Source organism: Colobus angolensis, unplaced genomic scaffold (genome assembly GCF_000951035.1).
Source record: "Colobus angolensis palliatus isolate OR3802 unplaced genomic scaffold, Cang.pa_1.0 Scaffold61, whole genome shotgun sequence".
In the NCBI taxonomy this organism is placed as follows: Eukaryota; Metazoa; Chordata; class Mammalia; order Primates; family Cercopithecidae; genus Colobus; species Colobus angolensis.
This window is the reverse complement of record NW_012119710.1, coordinates 7907182-7916863: the sequence shown is the minus strand read 5'-3', so window position 1 is coordinate 7916863 and position 9682 is coordinate 7907182. Positions and strand designations below refer to the sequence as shown.

General features: G+C 44.7%; 4 non-coding genes across 4 annotated transcripts; 2 read left to right on the top strand and 2 right to left on the bottom strand.

The window, feature by feature from the left end:
* Nucleotides 1–2160: 2160 nt before the first annotated feature.
* TRNAL-UAA lies at nt 2161–2243 on the bottom strand. The gene has a single exon. It is a non-coding gene; the product is annotated as a tRNA-Leu (tRNA).
* Nucleotides 2244–2603: 360 nt separating this feature from the next.
* TRNAR-UCU lies at nt 2604–2689 on the bottom strand. The gene is given in 2 exon segments: nt 2604–2639; nt 2653–2689. It is a non-coding gene; the product is annotated as a tRNA-Arg (tRNA).
* Nucleotides 2690–2927: 238 nt separating this feature from the next.
* TRNAV-UAC lies at nt 2928–3000 on the top strand. The gene has a single exon. It is a non-coding gene; the product is annotated as a tRNA-Val (tRNA).
* A 310-nt stretch (nt 3001–3310) lies between these two features.
* TRNAV-UAC lies at nt 3311–3383 on the top strand. Its single transcript has one exon. It is a non-coding gene; the product is annotated as a tRNA-Val (tRNA).
* The last annotated feature ends 6299 nt before the right edge of the window (nt 3384–9682 follow it).

Sequence of the window (9682 nt, the reverse complement as noted above, 5' to 3'; positions counted from 1 at the left end):
TGTCTCGAACTCCTGACCTCGCGATCCACCCGCCTCGGCCTCGCAAAGTGCTGGGATTATAGGCATGAGACACCGCGCCCGGTGAACCTCCATTTCTCACAAAAGTGCCAGGTACACTGGGTTACTGAGTACAGTAACTGAGTAACACTAGTTACTGAGTACAGCTTTGAATGAATAAGAGCATGAAGATGGGTTTCCTGTTCTAGGACAGACCAGATTGATAGGCACCTAACACAGACCAAAAGTCTCAAACTCTTAACTGTATCAAGTGTTAATTGTGTGGTAATGGACGGCTTAACACAGAGAAGTAGGCCGGGCGCGGTGACTCACAACTGTAATCCCCGCACTTTGGTAGGCTGAGGCGGGCGGATCGCTTGAGGCCACGAATTCGAGAGAAGCCTGACCAACATGGCGAAATCCCACCGTTACAAAAAATACAAAAATTAGCCGAGCGTGGTGGCACGCGCCGGTAATCCCAGCTACTCGGGAGGCTGGGACAAGAGAATCGCTTGAACCCGGGAGGCAGAGGTTGCAGTAAACTGAAGGGTGCAGTGAGTAGAGATGGCGCCACTGCACTTCAGCCTGGGCGGCAGAGCAAAACTCTGTGTCAAAACAAACAAACAACAAAGAGAACTGTGAGTATTTCATTTAGCACTCCATAGTGTTTTTTTTTTTTTTTTTTGGAAGGTTCTGGCTGATCTTTACAAACAGGGTTCAGGAGTTGCTCCAGATATCCCTGCTTGATCCTTTCCAGGCAGGGTGAGGAACTGGGCTCTGAGCCTGACTCTGTTGCTGTGCCCACTGAACCTACCTTAAACACCTGTTTAAAGAATCTGTTTTCCTCCTAGAAAGTTTCTGCTGTGAGGACAGGTACGCTTTGTATATCTGCAATCCCTGGGTCAGTGCCTCACGGAAAGCTCTCAGAAACTGTCCTTGAATGAAAGAATGGAGAGTTAGAAAGAGGGTGATGGGTCAGGAAAGGCTTTTAGTGGAGGAGGAGGGTCAGAATTAGTCCTTGGAAGCTTTTGTTTGGTAGAGAGAGAGGAAGAACATTTTCTGTCAAGCACAATGATTTTCATAGTCAAATGGAGTAAGTTTGTTCTGCCATTCTGTTGGGCTGCCTTGTTTTATTTTCTCTATAGTACACATCGCTGTCTCTCAAATTCTCCAATTTGTCCACTTGTTTTTATTTATTTTTAATTGATTTTAATTTTAATTATTATTATTTTTAATAGAGACAGTGTTCCACGTTCTTGCCCAAGCTGATCTCAAACCCCTGGCCTCTAGCAATCCTCCTGCCTTGGCCTCCCAAAGCCCTGGGATTGCAGGCGTGAGCCAGGCACCAAGCCCTGTCTGCTTTTTTTTTTTTGTTGTTGTTGTTTTTTGAGACAAAGTCTCTCTCTGTTACCCAGGTTGGAGTGCAGTGGCACCATCTCGGCTCACTGCAACCTCCGCTTCCCAGGTTTAAGCGATCTTCCTGCCTCAGCCTCCCTAGTAGCTGGGATTACAGGCATGCACCACCATGCCTGGCTAATTTTTGTATTTTAGTAGAGACAGGGTTTCACCATGTTGGCTAGGCTGGTCTCAAACTCCTGACCTCTGGTGATCCACCCGCCTCGTCCTCCCAAAGTGCTGTGATTACAGGCGTGAGCCACCGCGCCCAGCTGTCTGCTTGTTTTAAAACCATGTTTTTCTTCTGTCACTTTGTCATGTAAGTGATATTGGGCAGTGGTCTTGATTTTAAGGCTCTTGTATTTTTTGTTGTTTTGCTTTAAAAAAAAAAGAAAAAAGAAAAGAAAAGAAAACATGCCTGCATCACCACAACCCCAGTGTTTAGAACAGTACGTGGCACGTAATAGGATCTCAAGTAATAACTGTCGACTCGGAGTGAACGTTTTTGCAGCACATTGTATCTCTCTCTGTGTGCTCCCTCACCCCCATGTAGTGTAGCTGGACCTAGACGTTTTCTTTTCTTTCTTTCTTTTTTTCAGACGTTTTCTTTCTACTTTTCAAACCATAAACTATGAAGCTGTCGCCATGTTTAAGGTTTCTGGCAAAATAATACTAACTATAGTTATTATTATCTGGACGCCTAAGTTTGCAAAATGGATTGCCAAGGATTAGGAAAAAAGGTTTTTGCTCGGAAAAACAACTAACCTTTACCAGAAGTGGGGTTCGAACCCACGCGGATATGAATCCATTGGATCTTAAGTCCAACGCCTTAACCACTCGGCCATTCTGGTAACTGACGAAACAACGGTTTATTTTAAGGCAACTCGGGTAACACTAGGCGACTGAAGTTTCAGAACAATTTAAAATTACTTTTATTCCTGATATGAAAGAATAATATGGAGGAAAAAACTTGGTAACTTTGATTACATTTCCCTAATTTCTTTATCTCGTCACCAGAAACTGGGGCCACATAAAAGTGAAGGAGAAAATGTTCGATAGAGGAGTGTGATTCTTAACGCCTTCTAGTGAAGGGACATAACCAGGAACCGCAATTAGCTGCAATACACATCCTTCTGGAAATTTTAAATGGCAGATATTTTTCGTTTCACCTATTTTATAACCATTCCGTTTGCCCTCCTTCAAACAAAAAGCGACTCTGGTGGGACTCGAACCCACAACCTTTGAATTTCTCTAAGTATCTAGAAGTCCAATGCGCTATCCATTGCGCCACAGAGCCAGACGCATATGACCTCTCCGCGATGAACACATCAGGGGAGGCACTTTCTTTCCACGAGTAAGTGTGGAACCTTTGTCTTTAAGGAGAGCTTGGGTAGGAATTACACTGGAAAATCTGTAATCCTTGTGTAAGTTTGTCTCTCTGTTCACGATCGCTGAACAGTAAATCCCTTTCGGCTCACGTTGCTAACATGTCTTTATGCAGAATTACTAAATCCAGACATTACAGCCTTGCACGCGGTTCCATAGTGTAGCGGTTATCACGTCTGCTTTACACGCAGAAGGTCCTGGGTTCGAGCCCCAGTGGAACCACGGTATAGTCCCCGACTACTTTTTTCTTTTCTTTTTCTTTTCTTTTCTTTTCTTTCCTTTCTCTAAAACGTTTAGTATTAACATTTTGCGAGCCCAATCTTGGGTTTTGCTTCAGGAAGCTGGAGACGCAGACATTTCTACAATGTTTCTGCGCGGTCGTCTTGCTCTGAACACTGGAAAACGAAGAATCCTCTTGAAAGTTTTTCTCTGTGCACAATCGCCGGATGTCAAGTCTACATAACCATTTCCCGGTGCTAAAATGTCTTTTGGAACAATTATTAAATCCTGGAGAAAGTCGTGACTCATGTAAGGTTCCATAGTGTAGTGGTTATCACGTCTGCTTTACACGCAGAAGGTCCTGGGTTCGAGCCCCAGTGGAACCACGGCATATTATCTTGTGTTTTGTGAGCCAGGTGTTGGGTTTTGCACCAGGAAGCTGGCGACGCACCCCAGTTTCACGGGTTTTCTGCAGCTTGCTCCCCGCCTGCTGCACCTGCCGCGTTCCTCTTAGCGCTCGGCGCGGAGCCGGCCTCCGAGGCTGCCCCCATGTGGCGCCTCTCTGGAGGTGCAGGCGGCTCCGCTCCACGGAGGCATAGCGCACCCCTGCGCCTGCGCCTTTCCACTGCCTGGCCAGCCGGTTTCTGGGTTCCTGGGTGTTGCACCTTGGCTCACCTACCTTCTTCTAAGCCTTGCTTGGGCCATCTCAAAAAATTGCTACCATTAAGTCGAAGGACATCACGAAGGCTGCGCCCTCTTTGCTGATTAACTCCAAGTTCACTGCCCTCATACTGCATTTATTTAAATTGAAAATGCTTTTTGAGGCCGAGCGCAGTGGCTCACGCCTGTAATCCCAGCACTTTGGGAGGCCGAGGCGGGCGGATCACGAGGTCAGGAGATGGTGTCCATCTTGGCTAACACGGTGAAACCCCGTCTCTACTAAAAATACAAAAAAATTAGCCGGGCGAGGTGGCGGGCGCCTGTAGTCCCAGCAACTCTACTCGGGAGGCTGAGGCAGGAGAATGGTGTGAATCCGGGAGGCGGAGCTTGCAGTTAGCCGAGATAGTGCCACTGCACTCCAGCCTGGACGACAGAGCGAGGCTCCGTCTCAAAAAAAAAAAAAAAAAAAAAGCTTGTGAAAAAATTGATTTCATGCACAGAATTCAGAATTCCCTACGTGTTTCACAGTGATGTTCCCGTCCCATCTTTCAACGGTTAGCTGTTTCTTTTGTGACCCTTCAGAAAATGGCTATGCATTCACCAGTATACATGTACATTTACTTTATAAGCCACTTGACACTTTTTGTACAAAGGTAACACACATAGGTACCGCTCCCATTTCCTCAACAATATTCTGAAAATCTTCCTATTTCGTTCATACATCTTGGCTTATCCTTTTACTTCCTGTGTTTGGATATATCACAATTCTTTATGCCTTTTGATGAACACTTAAATAGTATCTAGTCTTAGGAACAATGCTGAGCAGATTTCCTTGTTCCTTGGTTTTGGATAGGGCAATATGTAAAATAATCCTAGCAAAACCTTGAACAGGCACTTACATGGGTAGCTAATTTAATGTTCACAATGACTCTATTATTATTTATCCTTACAGACGAGGAAGAGGAAGCATAGTGAGATTAAGAAATGGCCCAGGCTTACACCCCTGGTCAGGGACAGAACACAGTACCAACCCAAGCAAGAAGAGGGTTGCCTTTTTGTCTTAGAAATTTAACTGATGGCTGGGTGCTGTGGCTCACACCTGCAATCCCAGCACTTTGGCAGGCCGACATGGAAGTATGGCTTGAACCCAGGATTTCAAAACCAGCTTGAGCAAAAAAGCGAGTCGCCCTCCGCAAACCCGTCCCACCAACCTCCCTGCTGGTCCCACCAAACCCGCCACAGCTCCTTTCAAAACGGTTTGTATCAAATTATACTCACACCAGTATGAAAGCCCTTGTTCTTCCTGTCTCTCTCAAATGAAAGTAATTGAATTTTGAGTCAGCTAGAAATGGTATGTGTGTTTTATTGTGAGTTAGGTTGAACGTTTTTCATGTACTTAAAAGCTTCCTTTCTTCCTTCCATCTGTTCACCTCTTTTGTTCAATTTTCTAATATATATATTCTGTTAATTTGTGTTTAAATTGGTTTTTAGGCCTGGCGCGGTGGCTCACGCCTGTAATCCCAGCACTTTGGGAGGTCGAGGAAGGTGGATCATGAGGTCAAGAGATCGAGACCATCCTGGCCAACATGGTGAATCCCTGTCTCTACTAAAAATACAAAAATTAACTAGGTGTGGTGGCCATGCACCTGTAGTCCCAGCTACTCAGGAGGCCGAGGCAGGAGAATTGCTTGAACCTGGAAGGTGGAGGTTGCGGTGAGCCGAGATCGCTCCGCTGTACTCCAGCCTGGTGACACAGCGAGACTCCATCTCTAAATAAATACATAAATAAATAGGTTTTTATTTATTTATTTTTGAGACGGAGTCTCGCTCTGTCGCCCAGGCTGGAGTGCAGTGGCCGGATCTCAGCTCACTGTAAGCTCCACCTCCCGGGTTTATGCCATTTTCCTGCCTCAGCCTCCCTAGTAGCTGGGATTACAGGCACCCGCCACCTCGCCCGGCTAGTTTTTTGTATTTTTTTAGTAGAGACAGGGTTTCACCATGTTAGCCAGGATGGTCTCGATCTCCTGACCTTGTGATCCGCCCGCCTCGGCCTCCCAAAGTGCTGGGATTACAGGCTTGAGCCACCACGCCCGGCCCATAAATAGGTTTTTAGGTGCTCTTTGTAAATTCAGATTTAGGATATATTTTGCAAATGTATCCAGACTTGCCGTTTGTCTTTTGATTCTATTTTTGATATTCTGTGCGATGCAGAAAGTAAACATTTTTATGAAGTCAATTTCATCATCTTTTTGGGGGTGGGTGCGGGAGAGGGGCTTTTAACATTTCCTGCCTAGAAAATACTTCCTCACTTTGAAATTATATTTCAAAAATTATGCTATATTTTCTCCTGATTGTTGTACAGTTAAACATTTTCTAATGTTTCAACCTTTTGTCAGAGGCCTTGGAACCAGAGCAACTCCATCTTGAATAAGGGCTGGGTAAAATAGGGCTGAGACCTACTGGGCTGCATTCCTGAGAGATGAAGGCATTCTAAGTCACAGGATGAGACAGGAGGTTGGCACAAGATACAGGTCAAAAAGACCTTTCTAATAAAAGAGGTTGTGGTAAAGAAGCCGGCCAAAACCCACCAAACCAGGATGGTAAGGAGAGCGACCTCTGGTGTCCTCTAATTATACTGCATTAACATGTTAAAAGACACTCCCACCAGCACCATGACAGTTTACAGATGCCATGGCAATGTCAGGAAGTTATCCTATATGGTCTAAAAAGATGAGGAACTCTCAGTTCTGGGAATTGTCCCCGACTTTCCCAGAAAACTCATGAATAATCCACCCCTCGTTTAGCATATAATCAGGAAATGACCATAGACAGCAGCAGCCCTAGTGGGCTGCTCTGCCTATGGAGTAGTGATTCTTTCTGCCTTTGCTTTTTTTTCTTTTTTTTTTTGGTTACGGAGTCTTGCTTTGTCGCCCAGGCTGGAGTGCAATGGCGCAATCTCCACTCACTGTAACCTCCACCTCCTGAGTTCAAGTGATTCTCCTGCCTCAGCCTCCTCAGTAGCTGAGACTACAGGTAGGTGCCACCACACCACGCTAATTTTTGTATTTTTAGTAGAGACAGGGTTTCACCACATTGGTCAGGCCGGTCTCGAACTCCTGACCTCGTGATCCACCTGCCTCGGCCTCCCAAAATGCTGGGGTTACAGGTGTAAGCCACTGTGCCTGGCCAACGCCCAGCTAATTTTAAAAAATTTTTTATAGAGATAGAGTCTCTCTATGTTGTCCACCGTGGTCTCAACTTCTGGGCTCAGGCAATCCTCCTGGCTCAGCTTCTCAGAGTGCTGGGATTACAGCCATGAGCCACCACACTTGGTTTGTTATTTATTTTTATTTATTTCTCTCTTCTACTCCCAGGTATTCTTAAACAAAAGATTATCACAAGAGAAGAGACAGATTGGGCTTAACTCCAAATGTGGTAGAGACAGCTGGGAATTTACAGCCAAGGAGCAGAATTGGGGTGGGGTGGGGTCAGTGGATGGTAAATTAGGAACAGGAGACATCCAGGTTAAAGGGATTCTGGGTACACTGAATTAACAGGATTCTTGCTGAGGGTGGACCAGGGTGATCAGATATCAAGGGTCAGAGGGATTCTTGATACATTGAATTAGCAGGATACTTAATAAACCTGGACTATCTGCAAGCTGAGGATGGAACTGAGGCCAAGGTCTAGGCCTAGTAGAGAAGAGGGCTCAGAGAAGCCTGACTGGTGTTTGGTTAAGGACGGAATTTATCAGTGCCCCAGCTGGTTCCCGTTCTGTGATTGGCATGTGGTTCATGCATATCCAATTAAATGTGTTTCTGAGAAAAAGACCCTTTTAATATTTAAAAAACTGGTCTTGTGAAGTAAATTTAATTCAACCTCTTTTGTAATTGATTTTCTTTTTTTTTGAGATGGAGTTCTTGCTCTGTCATCCAGGCTGGAGTGCAGTGACGCAATCTTGGCTCACTGCAACTTCTGCCTCCCGGGTTCAAGCAATTCTCTGCCTCAGCCTCCCAAGTAGCAGCAGTTCCAGATCAGCTTGGGCAACATGATGAAACCCCGTCTCCACTAAAATACAAAAAATTAGCTGGGTGTGGTGGTGTGCACCTGTAGCTCCAGCTACTCAGGAGGCTGAAGAACAAGAATGGCTTGCACCTGGGAGGCAGAGGTTGCACTGAGCCGAGATTGTGCCGCTGCCCTCCAGCCCGGGTGACAGAGTGAGACCATTGTCTCAAAAAAAAAAAAAAAGATGTTAACTTTTAAAAAGTAGATAAGTCAAAGGATAAAACAATTAGAGTACAAAGTAAAGAAACACTCTTTTTAACTTTTGTTGCCAAACGTCACTTCTTGTAAATCCTAATTTAACTCCTCCTGCTTTTCACTCTGTTTTAAAAAGAACGTTTAAAATAAATACCACTTTGGGTACTGACAGGCTTACTGGATGTCTTTTGTGTTTTGCAGACTGCCTAAAATGAGATTGCCCCCTGCTTTGTTAAGGTATAACTTATACACTGTAAACTGCACATATTTAAAGGATATAACTTGATGAGTTTTGACACAGACGCACTTACACACACACACCTGTGAAACTGACACTACAATTAGGGTAATGAGTATCTCCATTATCCCCTAAACCTCATGCTCCTGAGAACTGCAGAACCCTTGGCATATAGCTCCGTCCAAACCCCTGAACTAGACCAAACTCTCACATGTCTTCTAGCAGCATAAGGCTGTGTCCTTAGAATGACCCCAGCCCCCCCATTAAATGCCTGCCTGAATAAGCTCAATACCGCCAGGAGAATTTACGGTTTGTTTTACCCAAACCCTGATGATAGGCCCCTGACCTCCCTTACTTAGAGCATTTACAAAAAAGGGCTTATGATTGTGAGCATGTATCTCTTAGAACTCAGAAATGTCTTTCTTAAGGACCTGGGGGCCATTCCTTTAAAACGTAATCATCGAAAAGGATGAAACCTCTGTCTTCCAGTCTCTGGGAGGGTGGAATCCTAACCTGGATAATTGCCAGCTAGCAGACACAGCCGGCCTCATCGCCTTGATACTGACGAACCGTTTGCAATTTTTCACTTCTCTGACTCTACTGAGACCTCACACTCGCCCATTCTTCATTCATTCTCCCTGTAAAATGCTCGAACCACCTCTGCACAAATCACAGTAGAGCCCAGCTCATTCCCCTACTGTCAGTAGTTACTGAATAAAATCTGTTTTTGCCGCTTTAACTAATGTCCCGCTGTGTGTATCTTTGACGTGCCTTTGTACACCTTCCCTCCATGTTCTGCCCATACTGAGGCCAATGTCTGGTCCTGCTGCTAACCACTGACCTCTCTGGATTTCACAGTACTTTAGCTCTATTGTTTCATCAGAGCACAACTCCTAGTCAGTTAACTTACCTCCTATGCTCTTCCCTTTGAAGTTCAAGCAACACAAAGCGAATTTTCTAGGCTGACTCCCAATTAACTATGAATCCATCAGTAACTCAGCAAATGTCATCATTTTCAAACATTTTCAGTTTTTAAAAGGCCAGGTATTTTCTTCAGAGTAAATATTTAAAAGTATTAAGAAAAATCAGAACACAAGATAATGCATACAAGTTTCTTTTTCGTTTTTTGTTTTTTGTTTTTCTTTGCTTTTGTGTTGAACTATAATTAGAAGTAATAGGGTATAGAGAAAAGACACTTGGAGGTCACGAATTTTGGATGCCAGCCTTGCTACCTTCATAGAGCAATGGTGGAATATTTAGTTTTTCAAACTCCTGCCTCAGCCTTCCAAAGCGGTGGGATTACGGGCATGAGCCACTGTACCTAGTCACGAGAAAGATTTTTAACAAAGTGTGGAAAGAAGGGAGGCCTTTGTTAGCTTGGAGTTAGCTATAACATTCAAAGATTTAGAAATTCCCAAATGTAAAAGAAGGAGCAAGCAGGTTGAAATAGTCAGTTTTTCGCACCTTAAATCACAGCGGAGGGCTCCTGTCCCCAGGGACTTCTGTTAGAAGGAAGCAACGGGTTAG